General features: G+C 39.4%; 1 protein-coding gene across 2 annotated transcripts in view; it reads right to left on the bottom strand.

The window, feature by feature from the left end:
- FNDC3B (fibronectin type III domain containing 3B) overlaps positions 1-14,737 on the bottom strand; it is a 402,180-nt gene that overhangs the window by 238,189 nt on the left and 149,254 nt on the right. The window lies entirely within an intron of this gene.

The raw sequence follows: 14,737 nt of genomic DNA, 5'->3' as shown, positions 1-14,737 counted from the left end.
ACGAGTGCCGTCTGCCTAGGTACACACCACATCCCTGGTGGGAGGAGTGCATGGCAGCTCCAGCAACAGCAACTGTCCAGGCAGCAGCAGGTGATAAGTCCTCTTCTTTTTTAGAAGGGTGGGATTTAGGATTTTACAGGCACTGCTTAAGCGGACTTCGGGAACAATGGAGGTCTGGAGGATGTACATTGCTCCCCAAGTCCGCTGAATTGAGGTCCATAAAATCAAGGTTTTACTGTATTTACAAAAGTATCATAGTAAACCACTTTAAGTTTGTTTCCTTGGTCTTTTTCGTTAAGCAAGTTGGCTTCTCTACAATATTTTATCTCACCGTAGCAATTCTATTATAAACATGCCATGCATGAAAAGAATTCTAAGCACAACAGGTACAGAAACCGAGAGTCACTAACACAGTGCCAGTTTGCTTCAGCATATGATAATACTGTGTGAATCATTTATACAAAAAAAGCAGAAATTCAGTGTCCCCATAGGTGACAAAGAAAATTCTTTTATTTCCATGAGTCACTTTGAATTTTAGAAGCATAACCTGGTTATCTATTCATCTTCATAGAGGCAAAAACATAGAAAGTAAAACAGCTTTCCTCTGAAACAGATGGTTTTAATACTTGGTGTTAGGGTCAGAAGTTCCCAAAAATGGACTGGGGTTCTTGGGATGATCAAGTACAGTACAACTCTCAATGGCTTATCACTGAGGGAAATCACTCTGCCAACCTTCTTTTCTAAACAATGTGATTTTTTTTTACTTTATTTAAGTTTAATTATGGAATTTAAGACAACCTGCTAGAAATTAGACTTGTAAGCGTTCACTAGCCTATCAGCATCCCTTGTACCACCACTACTCCTGACCTGCATTAGAGTAAATAGAAGATTTATGGGGTTTAATGAACCATGTTCTACCATCTGGAGACAGATCAAACCAGAAGCAATTTCACTACCGTCAACAGCAAGGAATTACACTGATATAAAATAATTTTACTTTGTCTCAAAATCGGGGCTTCAAAATAAAGATCACATACTGATATTTTACTTCACAGATTAAATGAGAACTAATAAATTCGTCAATCTATGATAATTTTTTAGCAAGAAGTAGCTGATTCCAAGGGACCGTCAACAAGTATGAAATCCAGAAGAGAAATTGGAGTAAGAGACTGCATAAACACACAACTTTACAACAGAACTCTATCAGTTTATGTAGGTAGTTAAGCTCTGATCAGGAAGACCGAGAAAGTGCCCTGGTGTAAAGACCACTGTTCATATGCTTAGTCACAATTTTAATCAATCTGCTCTACACAACTCAGGAACATTGGTGATGGTACAAACGCAAGTCCATGTGTGTTCTTAGGCAGAAGTGAGTCTGTGAAAGAAAGATTTAAAGGGGAGAGACTGAATTTAAACACAAAATGGATGTTTCTGAATATCTTTACAGATGATCAGATTAGGGCAGACTGATTTCTTCAAAATAACATTTGGTAACCCTCTTGCTTCTAAATCCATTGATGGCATAATCAATCTTCCAAAGACCATTGTTTCCAGACCTTGCCAGATTGATCCAAGGAGCTCACAGACCAGGGAGCAGGATAATGTGCTGTTTTTTTTCAAATTTAAATACAGGCTGAACCTCTCCCATATGACACCATTGGGACCTGAGTGGTTCCAGACAAGAGAATTTGCCAGAAGATGGGAGATCAATGTTTTCTAGCACATTACGAACACATCCACTGCTTGCTGGGCTCTTGGAAGACATTTAAGGGGAAATCACAGTTAAGTAACAGAACAGAACTCTGAAAGCCGGAACTGGTACCTGTAAATAAATTTTATGGGATCAAAAAAAATTTGACCACACCCATGGTAAGTGGTCCTGCAGCTAACAAAATCATGCCGGATTGTGGAGTTTGCCAGACGAGTTTCCCAGAAAAAAGAGTTCCACTTTATGAAAGTGGCTTTCTTTCAACAATAAGCCAGTGGTGCCCATTAACGAGGTCATCTGTGAGAGGAGTTCACCTGTAAAGGCTGAGACATCACTCCATTGGCATTAGGCTTCTTGTTTCTTCTTTTCATGGTACTCCACTCAGCCATGGTGCCATGAAGCCACTCCATCTCACAAATCGTTTTAATGAGAGACAGAATGGGGAAGAACAGACACAATGCAAATAAAAACCAATAAAAAGAGAGAGAGAGAAAAGAAAAAGGTGAAAGTATGGAAAGAGGGAAAACAGACCAAAAAAAAAAAAGAGTAGCAGAGAAAATCTAGATGTTAAAAAAAGAGCAGAATAGTAATCAGAAACATGCAAGGCATGAGAGGACAGACTGCAGTTGCTTCTATCTGCAAGTCTTTTATCACACAGAGTTACAACAAAGACAGGTTGGGAACCACTATACTGACCATTCAAAGACAACGCTGGATATTAAGTGTTTCAACCAGTTTGAAAGACTTTTTAAAAAAGTGGTGAAATGATATCCAAATCAAAATGTTGCAATGACTTCCAAAAAATAAATAAACAAACAAAAACCCCTCCCTATTTTGTGCACCACTGGCATTTGTTGCTAATGGGCATCTGTTGTGTTTTTATAACGAAAACTAGACCAAATGTTATTTTCTACCAAGCAGGAAAAATTCCTCATTTTAAAACTCTATACTGATGAATGAGCAATAGTGCCAGATCCAGTCCCCCCATCATATAAAATTACACAGTTTCAAATATAGTAAAGAGGAAACAGTTAACCTTTGACATTTCCTCCCTAGTCCAGGCCTACACTACAAACGTATAATGTTAAACTACCTTGCTCAGGGGCATGAAAAGTCCACGCCTCTTAAGCAATGCTTTTATGTGGACCTAGACCCAACATAGATAGTGCTATGTCAACAGCAGGAGCAGTGAATAAACTATACCAAAAGGAGAATCTCTCCCATTGGGATAGTGGCATCTACATTGACTTGTTACAGCACAGAGAAAATGCCAGGAATGAGGAGACAGATTGGGACTACATCCATCTAGAAATTGCCACCACAACGTTTTAAGTGTAGAATTGCCTTGCTGTGCATCTTGCAAAATGTGATTTAAAAAAAAAATCAGTTCACAACCATCTCCAATTCCCGCCCCCCACCCCCTCCAAATGCCAGCTCATCCAAAGTAGATGTTATAACTGAATCCCTGGATCTAAACCCAAGCCTACATCTTGCTTTGGAATCCCAATCAAACCTGGAAGAGAGCTAATTTACTGGTTCTGGTTCAAAAATGGCTGAAAATTTTGTGTGAGTAGTTGGTTTTGCAAAATATGCATGTTCTGTGCTAAAATGTCACAGGCTTCAAATCTAAATTAACTAACTTTATAATGGGATTTAGATGCAGACGCTAAACATTTTCTGGTCAAAAACTAAATATTGAAGGTCTCATTCTTTAAAATGCAGCATGTGGGCACAGCTCACGCAGGAAAGAATGAAAATAGTCATATGCTTCTATAAATAATCTGAATCTTTAACAATGATGTCAGTGGTTCCAGCCACACGGACTTCCAGTCTATGTTGACAATCTGCCAAGTCCTCCTTAAGTATCAAAGAAAGAGGGCAGTTCAGGAACAATTTGGAAGTCAGGCTCCACATCTTCAGCCTAACAAAGAGGATTACCTTTTGGTGGTGTTTATGTATTGTGAAGATGTCTCAGGATGCTTCGTGCACCATTGGCCTGGCGTCTCCTCGTCACTCTGGAATTAGCACTTGAGATTGATATGCCCCTGCATGGCTCACGTGCCATCATTCTGCCTCTCTCACAAGTGTACAGCTCGTCTCTCAAGACAGGAACTCAGTAGTCCAGCTGGGTAAACCAACAGTCCCCTGCTTCTGGGCTTGCAAAGTCCCTTCTCCCTAGCAGTCCTATGGTCTCTTCTCTCACGCCACCCCAATAACACTCCTCAGTGACTGGTAGGGTACCTGGGCCCATCCTCTACTCTAGGTTCCAGTCCATGGCCCTCCGATAATCAGGTTGGGGCCAGGGAAGGAGAACCAGAGAACTAACTGGAAGCAGGTAGAAACAAGTGGTGTTTATATAAACCCCTATAGCTCGCAATTGACAGTGGCCGCTGAGAAAGAAAACTTGAAGGCAGCCAGCCACTTCTTAGGAGAAGGGAGCAGGGTTGGGAAATGGTACATCCTAAAAGAGAGAAAGGGAACCAGGTGGGAGAGGAAGTCCAGGAAAGGAGCTGTGAGGGCTGACAGAAGCCATCCTAACCCCTTTCAATCTTGTGTGGAGAAATCACTCTACCACAATGAGGAACGGATACAGTCAAAAGAGTTAAAGGCACACTCTATTATTTCTTTGCATTGCTTACCATCAAAACTTGATTTTATCTTATTTCACAAACCACCAGAAAATATGTAAACAGCTACCCATGACTAGTGACCCATGACGTTGTCTATTACTGCAATCCATTACTTGAAAGGTATCTTTAAAAGTAAAGTCAGTACAGGTTGAGTCTCTCTCATCTGGCATCCTCAGGTCCTGATCAGTGCTGAGAAAGAATCTGCTGGATGATGGAAGGTCAATATTTTCTAGCACATCACCAACACTTCCACTTCTTACTGGGGTCTTAAAAGACAATTGGGGTAAATTACAGCTAAACAACAGCACACAATACTGAGAGCCAGGACTGATGGCTGTAAAAAAACTTCATGGGCCCACGCAAAACTTGGCCACACCCATGATAAGTGGTCGCCTAACTAACTAAAATCACAGCAGATTACGGATGTTGCCAGATGAGTGTGTTCTGGAGTAGAGGGATTCAACTTGCATGCATACTCACTTCCACCTAAACTATTCTTGTTTGTTTCTTTGTTTGGGGAGCATTGGAGTAACACTAAATACCATTTTTTAATCAAAGTCTTAAATAGTTTGGAATTTATAAAATGATGAGTTTCTGTCATTTCTAATTCCAAGTTCTCATCTTTTCCCACATCCTCCTGAAACTATGATATTAATTAAACACAAATTATTTAGAAACCCTGCATGTGTGGTAGAAATTAAGTTCTAAATTTAAGAATAAGGATAATTCCTAAAGAGAGCTGAAATCTTACTAAAGAAGACTCATTTGGTAAGTTTTTTCATGGTTTTTCTCTCACTCACACTCACTTTTCAATCAATCAAGCTCTAATATTCTTACTACCCAGAAAATTTGTATTTCTCCTGTACTAGAATAATTTCTAGTACTTCTTAAACGCTTAGGCCGTGTCTACACTAGCCCCAAACTTCAAAATGGCCATGTAAATTCCCATCTGCTCACAGGAATAAGGGGACTTTGAAGTAGGTGGGGTCCTTTTGAAAAGGAGCCCCATTGGGACGAGCCGCGCGGCAGCGAGCCGCATCAATTTCGAAGTGCCGCGGCCGCCCGCATGCTAATGAGGTGCTGAATATGTATTTCAGCACTTCATTAGTAAACTTCAAAACGGCCATTTCCATGACCATTTCGAAGTTTAGGGCTAGTGTAGACATAGCCTTAACGTTATCAACCAAATTTTTATGATCAGCCCTAGTATCCTTTTTACAAGACAAATATTTCTTTCATTTGATACAATACTGAGATTACTCTCTTTGTCTCACCAGATTGTACAACAAACTTCATGTAGACATTTCTGATACTCCTGTGAATACATTTGAAAATTTACAAATGGAACAAGGAACATAAGCAATAATATTGCCAACATTTATAAAGGCTATGAAATAAAACAATGAAGTCTGATTAATAATCAGGAAGTCTGTTCTAAACATAGCAGAGATGCTGCAGGGAGGAGTTACTGGGACAGCAATTTTCATCTAGCTGGTTGTAAATTTAGAATCAAGGGAAACAATATAATACTATCAATTATATGCTTCTCTAATTAAAAGGATACAATCAACTTCATAGCTAGTTAGTTAATTAAAAAAAATAGTTGTAGGTATGAAAATCTGTCCCTGAAAGTCCCTGTAAAATTTGTGTGAATTTCTTAAGTGGTTTTCTCTCCCATATTATAGTGTGAAAGATCTACATAAAAATGGAAAAAAATATCCTTAGTAACCATACAGAAGAAACAACAGATGCAAACTATTGACAAAAGCTTAAACATACAGAAGTACTTTTTCCTAACCATTTTAGGTTGTTATAGTACCCTGACGGGTTATTTGCAGCAATGTTAAATAAACTGAATTATCAGAAAAATGTGATTGTTTAAAACTGACCAAGCCCCTTTGTTCTCATTTAAATTTACCTAGGGTCACTTTGTAAAAACAAAAGCATAGTGGGGTGCCTGGGCATAATTTAAACACACGTATAACAAAGTGAAGTATGCTATATGTAGCAAATGCTCAGATACATAAATATTTCTGCAAAACTCTCATACTTATTGAAAACACATACTGCATTAGGCCCTTATCCCACAAATGCCCATTTGGTCAGATACCTGTGCCCACACAGAATCCAACTGCCTTCAAAAGGAGGAGTGGGTCTGCCTTCACCAAACCAGTCGCAGGTTCTTGTCCTTCATGTTTATACATCAGGCTTTAAATTGTGAAGCAATGATCACAAACATATAATACAGGTAATCTGCAAAATTATAGGTAAACTAAATTGTCATCTTTGATAATCCAGGTATCAGATTGCTTTGTATTTGCAATGGTTTTCTATAAAATATGAAGTACATTATGCTGTCAGATATACTGCAGTTAACTCCAGCTAATGATGTCCTATCTTTCAAATCTTACTAATCAATGGGGCATTATTAACAGTGTCATTGGCAGAGATTTTTCTTTTCTTTTAAAAACTTCCTAGGCTAGTAAACCAACAAATGCTTAGGTTAGAAATGCCTAATGTAGTGGTTTTGTGAGGATATTTACAAAAAACATGGAATATTTGTAAATGTAACACACACACAAAAATTTCTTAGATTACTTACAAGTGAAATAGTACAACTTTTTCTACACTCACAGGGGTTGTTATAATTAGTTTTGATTATGTCTGAATTATAGTATAGTCAGGCTTTTTGTTGCCATTTATTCTAAACACATTTAGAGAATCATCTAAATGAGGAGCATAGCTTTACTTGTACAAAAGCATTTACAAATAATGACTGTTGAGAGTTAAATTACTGCTATAAAATAGTCCCCATTTTCCAAAGCAGTTTTCTTTTATGCTAGAGTACGGTTATCAGGTTTGTTTTATCGAAGGAAAACACTGGTACCATTAGCTCTTTAAAATGCCTGCACAGTCAGTCAATTTCAGGGAAAGTGTTTATGAAAGTTACATAAAATACTAAACGACTGCACCATGATCAATATGATTATAGAAAATATTAAGGAATTAAGTTAATAAGCAGCAGGTTTTAAAAAAACATGAGGATGACCTTTTGCACACAATGGACAAACTGGAAATCTTTGCCAGAGGATGCTGTGAAAGCCAAATGCATAACCACCTTCAAAAAAAAGAGTTAGGTAAGTTCATAGAAAATAAGTCTATCAATGGCCAAGATGCAATTCCATACTGGGGATATCCCTACCCCTCTCACTGACAGAGAGCTGGGACTGCATGACATGGTATGGAACACTTGTAAATTACCCTGTTTGGGTCATTCCCTCTAAAAGCATCTGGCACTGGCGGATGGATCATTTGATTCAGTAGCACCATTCTAATCATTGCATCATCTTATCATGTTTCAGAATATTGAATTCCTAGGAATGACACCCACACTCTATCAAACATTCCTGGAATTCTCTGGCACCATCAGTCCCGTACCATGACAACAGCAACAAAATTCTCAAGTGACTTGGTCAGCAATCTGTTGCTAGCATAACTGTATGGCCATTTGGCACACAATAAATGGCAAGAAACAAGCACTGCCTATAAGGTTTCCAATTCAACAGATTCAATTTCACAACAATAAATACTGTACAGTGAAAAGCTATACTCATAAAAAAGCTCAAATGATATTAATACTTACACATTTCCTGTTAATTCTGTGGAAGAATTGCCTATATCCTGTTTTCCCATACACCAAGAGACAGCATCCAGCTGAAGGAAACAGGAGTGCCAAGCTGAACTCAAGTCTTCCATTTTCCCTAGCCATACGCATTAGTGCAATAACTGGGAGGTATAAAACTGAAAGGGATGTATTCAGAACTAGTATTTTTTTAAAAACTGAATTCACTGTTAATTCTTTACAGCTGATTCGCGCTTATTGTATAACAGATGTAGGTATATGAAATGTCAAGTAACCTGAGTGCGGACTTGTGCTCAGTGGAAACAAAAGCATAATCACACAGAGATCTGCTGCCACTAAGTCAAATTTCAGACCAGAATTGTTGAAAGATTTGCCAAAATTCATGATCCTTTCAAAATGAACCTGGGTGTAGTTATGAATTTACATCCTTACCCTTCAACATCACTTTATCCACATAGTTTAGGGTGAATTTTGCCCTTCATGGGTGTCATAATAGGATTTTTTTGTATTTAATTGAACTCAAAGCTCAGAAACTCTGTGGTCACTCAAATTCATGCAGATACAAATAAAAGGAAACACTCATGAACTCCTGCAAATAGCGTGAGACTCCAAACAGCACCGATGATTACAGTTCAATCCAAAAAAAAAAAAGAAAACACCACGTAACCTTAAGAGGGTTCACCATGACATAGGCTGCAACTACACCAGCATTCTTCTTTCAAAAGAGGCATGCAAATGAGGGAAATCAAAAAGACAAATGAGGCATAGATTTACATATCTGGCAGCTCATTTGCATATTCTTTCAAAAGAGCTCATTTTTTAAGAAGAAAAGCAGTGTAGACACTGCTCCTTCAAAAGTAAACCCCATCTTTGAATGACCCCTTCTTCCTATTCTTTTTTAAGAAGGGTTCTTTCGAAGATGGGATTTACTTTTGAAAGAGCCCCATCTACACTGCTTTTCTTCTTTCAAAAGAATATGCAGATGAGTTGCCAGATATATAAATCTGAACCTCATTTGCAATTTTGATTTCCCTCATTTGCATGCCTCTTTCGAGAGAGGAATGCTAGTGTAGACACAGGCTCACTGTTTGTCAATGTTAGAGCAGGGGCACTACCTCAGTTTAAGTATTATATTCAAGGGTTAAAATATGGCAATACTTAGACCTAATTTTGCAGCTGTCATTCACATGGAAAATTCATATCCAAGGAAGCACCCACTGTAGTTAGCCGACTACCGTTTTGCCTGTACTACATAGCTACGTTGTGACAGCCAAGTCACTGAAGTTGGACAGTACAGCTGCTGCTGTTTGGCTCTTTTGCCAAAAAAATACTTCCAATTTTCAACGAGCAACACTGCCTTTGTTGACGGGAGAACACTCCTGCCAACAGAGCACTATTCACACCAGCACTTGTTCTTGGCAAAACTTTTTTCGCAGGGGGTGTTGTTTTAACTCCTCTGAACAACTGAAGTTTTGTCGTTCAATTGCCAGTGTAGACATAGCCTAAGGGCAAGTCTATGCTACCCCAGAAGATCTATCTGCTTAGGGTCGATCTTCTGGGGTCCAATTTCATGCATCTAGTATAGATGTGTGAAATCAACCTCTTGGGGTTGCAGTTCACCCCTGTACTCCTCGCACGACATGAGAAGTAAGGGAAGTCGACCATCCCCATATAGACAACCAAGTTAGCCAAGCTAAGATGCACCAACCTTTGCTATACAATTGGCCTGGCTTGAATAGTGCATCTATAGTTGACTTTCTTAGTCTAGTGTAGACTTGCATACCCATCAGCCTTGGATTGCCAGATATTCAAATATTCTGGATAATACAGAGGTATACCTAGCGATGCATAACACTAAAGAAAAACAAGATTAGATAGTAAGAAACAAACAAAAATGTATGCAAAGTACTTTAGTTATCAACAACAACAGTATTGCACACTGTAAACCTATTCTGTGTTTGCTGTATTTATTTGTATTTACTTTCATTATGTTGTATTTATGGAAAACATAGCTAAAATTTTCTTATGTTTAAAATGCCAGAAATTTGAGAATAGAATGCTGGATATGAAAGAGTTTACTGTATTATTATTTAAACAACACGGTGTCATTTGCAAAATAAGACTGTAGAGATATAAATTCAAAAAGAGACATTCAGAGCTAGTATTTTTTTTAAAAACTGATTGCACTGCTAACCCTTCACAGCTCACTTAGGCTATGAAACAGGCCAACTTCACCAAGTAATTAGATGCCAAAATGTGTGCTGATTATGCAATATGTAACTTAAACTATATGTACTTAGACACATAGAACAGGGAAATAGCAAATATGGAAACAAAGACCAATATGAAAAATGATAAATAAAGAAACAAGAGGTTATTATAGTATGGTTTCGGGCTTCAGGAAAGCAAGAACATGTGACCGCACACAACATTTCATAGTGAGACCCCTTTTAGCAATCAACAAGTAAAATTATACTTTAACCTGAGAAGTTTCATAATAATTAAGTCATTTCGATTTATAAGGTGTGCATGCACAGAGGTCTGATAAAATACTTCAGTAATACAGTAAATCTTTCAAAATAATACAACCACTAAAACATATATCATCAGACATACCTTTTCATTTGACACATTCATCTAGTCAGAAATGTGCACACCGAGCCCAACTGCTAACAGCAAAAATGCATGCAGTCTGATACATTGCATTTATAGTGGCAAATTAACACTTCAGTTTGCTGAATAGCATCTGCAATTTTAGCAAGCACTTTCTTTTGAAAACTGAGCACCCAATAGATCAGAAAGGACGTACAAATGAGTTTCTCCAAATGTAAAATAACAATACTGCAGAGCTTTATGAGACAAGACCAGTTTAACACAACAGAAAAGATGACAGCTGGTGTGTATCATTCTCATTAGCATCTGCAAATTTATTTATGACTCAATTACAAGGCTTGCATGAGGAGCAACCACAGGATTCACGTATTAGCCAGATGTTTATATCTTACATGGGCAAAAAGAGAATTTAAAGATTAACCGGAGGTATATAGAAAGGAACAGGCAATGAAACACCACGAAAATTATAGTCATGAGAAGTTTGTGGGCGTTTTGTTTGATTGTTTGTTGTCCTGTTAATAAATACATGGACTTTATTAACTATTTACATAATGCAGTACCTTTGTAAAGTTAAGCTCTGTTTTGCTTTTTAAAAGACCGTCTCTGTCTCCAAGAGGTTCGCAGAGTGAAGTTAGCAATCCCTTAAACTTGGTAGCTGTGTTACTGAAGTAGGTAGGGCTATTTGCCTAGGTAAATGTTACTTACATGAGAAAATGACTTGCATACAGGGCATAAATCTGTACAAGTATTCTTACTTAAAAAATGTAATGTGAGGTCCTATTCACAGAGAACTCGGGCTGGCTACAAAGTAGGGTGAACATATCTCCCTGTCCCAAACACAGGACAGGGAAATATGGGGGGGATGGGTGGCTTTTCCAGGCCCTGTCCAGCCCTGGGGAGCCGGGAAGGAGGTAGCAGCTGACAGCATTCCCCAGAAACCCCAGGAAAGCAGCAGCTGACAGCCTCTCTGCCAGCCCTGGATAAACAGCAGCCACCGGCCCCGCACGAAAGCCCTGGGGAAACCACAGCTGGCCATGCTCTCCTCGCTTTCCCAAGGCTTAAGGAAGCGACTTCCGCCAGCAGCTGTGCCAGCACAGCTGCTGGCAGAAAAGGTGTGGGGGAAGAGGGGCAGCCCAAATACAGGACAATTCGTCTCTTTTAAAAAAATAAGTCAGGACGCCTTTTTGGCATCCCAAATAAGGGACCATCCCGACCAATATGGGACAGATGGTCACCCTATCAAAGGCACCCTGTGCAATGGTAGTGGATGACTGCATACTGTGAACAATTAACATGACCTATGGATTTAGAACCCTATTTAGCATAATGGCATAATTATCATAATTTTCTATCAAAAATACGCAGCACATAATTTTTAAGAATAAGAGATACATTTGAGAAACTGTGAAGCATCCTCCACAATGCTAATCTCATTTTAGGAGGTTTGGTAAAACAGTGAATACTGAACTCAGGAGTTCTTTCTTTCTTTAAGTCTATTATCTTAACAACTGAGGATGTTAAAAATAATATTTGGCTAGTAAAGCATTTTCAATTGACCTTCCAATGGGCTTGCCCTCCTGTTGCACTGAGTACAATCAGTACACATACTGCTGCATACCTTCCTTTGATTTTAGTTAAGAAATACTTTATATATATAAAATCTTGAAAATTTCATTTGTAGACAACCAAATAAGGGATAACATGTGGAACTCTGCCAAAAGAGCTGCTTGCTCATTTGCCAGTCTATTGCTCTAACAGTTTTTGGTCAGTCTCTACCAGAAAGTATTTGCTGGCACACAGCTGTGAAATTTTTCCATTACAGCAAGCTTCCTGCAGGAAAAGTAGTATCAAAGGTGCAAATAAAACCACAAACGTTAACTGAATGTCTGGTATTCTAAAGCTGGATGGGCTGGAATGCATTTTCTTGTCAGTCAGGGCCTTCTTAACATTACATTGTCATCAATCCACACGTACACAGTAAGCTTAAAGAACGCGGGGCAGAAGGTAAGTTGACAGGAGAAACTCTCCCGTCAACCTTCCCCAGTATGGGCAAGCAAGTTAACGAAGTGCAGATACATCAATTTTAGTTATGCAATTACCATAGCTAGAATTGAGTATATGTGCTCGACTTACTTTGCCTAGTGAAACCATAGCCAAAGCAAATCAAATGTCTAGAACTTAGAACATGTGCATGTTGAGCCTGACGCACGATTTTTGAACATTTGGGATTGGCAATCCTGATTCTCTTCTAAAAAAAGGATATAATTGCAACAGTGGCAAGAAAATAAAAATCACAACTTGTAAGTTTATTGGCCGGGCTAAAATAGCTATTGGCATAGGCAAGAGGCACCACATACAATATCGCATAAAATGCTCACAAATATTAAACATGGATGGGAGACCTCTGTAACCTTGTGTAAGTCAGTAACTTTGCTAGGAAAATAAAGTACCCAAGCTCCCACAGACTCCTGCCTTTCTGTGGTGATGCAGCCCATGAAATTTAAACTGTAATCAATTTTTTAAAATTATTTAATGATTATCATAACAGTTGGTCTCAGAACCATGGGAAGCCAACAAATAATAAAGAATTCTCCACTGACATCTGTTGAAGCAGAGATGTGTCATTGTAATGATTTCCAACTTTGCAACAAAAGCATCAAGGACAAAATTGTGTCCAACTGATTTATGACACTGAGATAGAAAAGCCAGTGGAATTATTCTGGATTTTCACCACTGAAATCAAATGGATTTTTGGAACAAATGTTCACAGGCTTCTTTAGGGCATTTCGGAAATACAAAAGCCACCAGAGCTGCAAAGTACTGCTTTTTAATATTATGGTTATAAATTATACATCTCATAACCTGTGAAAAGACTGGTTCATATGATACACTAACCTAGAACAATCTCACTGTTAAATGTATGAATTTTATATTCTGCATTTAAGCAGGCATGTGATAGTTCCATTTAAGGTGGGAGAGATCATGCACTCACATAATGCAGGTGCATCTATTTGTTTTTCTCTTTTTGTCATTGTAACGGGTGAAACGCCAAATCCTTGGAATCTGTAAAATTGGTCCAAGCCTCAGCACCATAGATTCTCTCCCTATCTCTTCTTTCCAGCAATGCCAGAAATCTGACCCATTAAGCCTTTTAATCCAGTCCACGGTCCACTGCATGGAGTGGGGGAGAGCTTTGCGTGCTGCCCCACCCCCAGCAAAATGTCTCAGCTCCTATTGGCCAGAAAGCGGCCAAAGGGAACTGAGAGATTTTGCTGGGCCCAGGGGCAGTGTGCAAAGCCTATCCCAGCAATGCAGACTGCTATGGGGAACAGCCAGCTGCTTTGAGATGTCCGGGGTTGCTGTCGGGCAGGAAATCCTGACAGAGTGCTGTTGGCCAGGAGCTACTTAAGAAAGTGCCTGCCAGCCAGATGCTGGCTCTGGCATCCCTCCTTCTCTTGCACCCCAACTCCCTCCAAGACCCTACACCTCCTCTTTCAGCCCTCTCCCAGCCAGAATCCTCTCTGGCACCCACACCCTCGCACCACCACCCAAACCCTCTGCACCTTCCTCCCCCACAACCCCTCTCAGACCCCACACCTGCTCCTACATCCCTCCCCCACACCAGAAATCTCTCCTGCTCCCATGCTTGCTTCTGGACCCTGCACCAGGTCACAACCTCCTCCACCATGCAAGCCCATTCTCAGATCCCATACCCTCTCCTGCACCCCAAGCTCCCTTCTTGCATCCAACTTACATCCCGGACCCCGCCACCTCCTCCATAGAAAAGTGTGATCCTTGACCACTCACCAGAATCTTGGAGTGGCCCCCACTACCAAAAATTATTGACAATCCCTCCACTAGAAGCTTGAATCCCATGCACCTAGTGGGTAGCTGGAAGAGATATTCACAAGGTTCTAGGAAAAAGGGGTTTCTTTCTCCTGTTCTGCTTCATCTCCTACTTTTGCAATGCAGCGTTAATATAACAGAACATCCACAGCCAGAAAAATACTGCTGACAACAATCATCTTGCAACTATTTGCACTAGTTGGACATTAAGAAAAATGCAGAATGTTGGAGAGGCATGATGCTTTGCAGCTGTACATATATTCTCAAGCTAAAACTTAGGTGGTTCTTTAAATGCTG

The sequence above is a fragment of the Carettochelys insculpta genome, chromosome 10 (assembly GCF_033958435.1).
Source record: "Carettochelys insculpta isolate YL-2023 chromosome 10, ASM3395843v1, whole genome shotgun sequence".
In the NCBI taxonomy this organism is placed as follows: domain Eukaryota; kingdom Metazoa; phylum Chordata; order Testudines; family Carettochelyidae; genus Carettochelys; species Carettochelys insculpta.
Note: the sequence above shows the minus strand (reverse complement) of the source record. Positions and strands in the feature narration are given on the sequence as shown.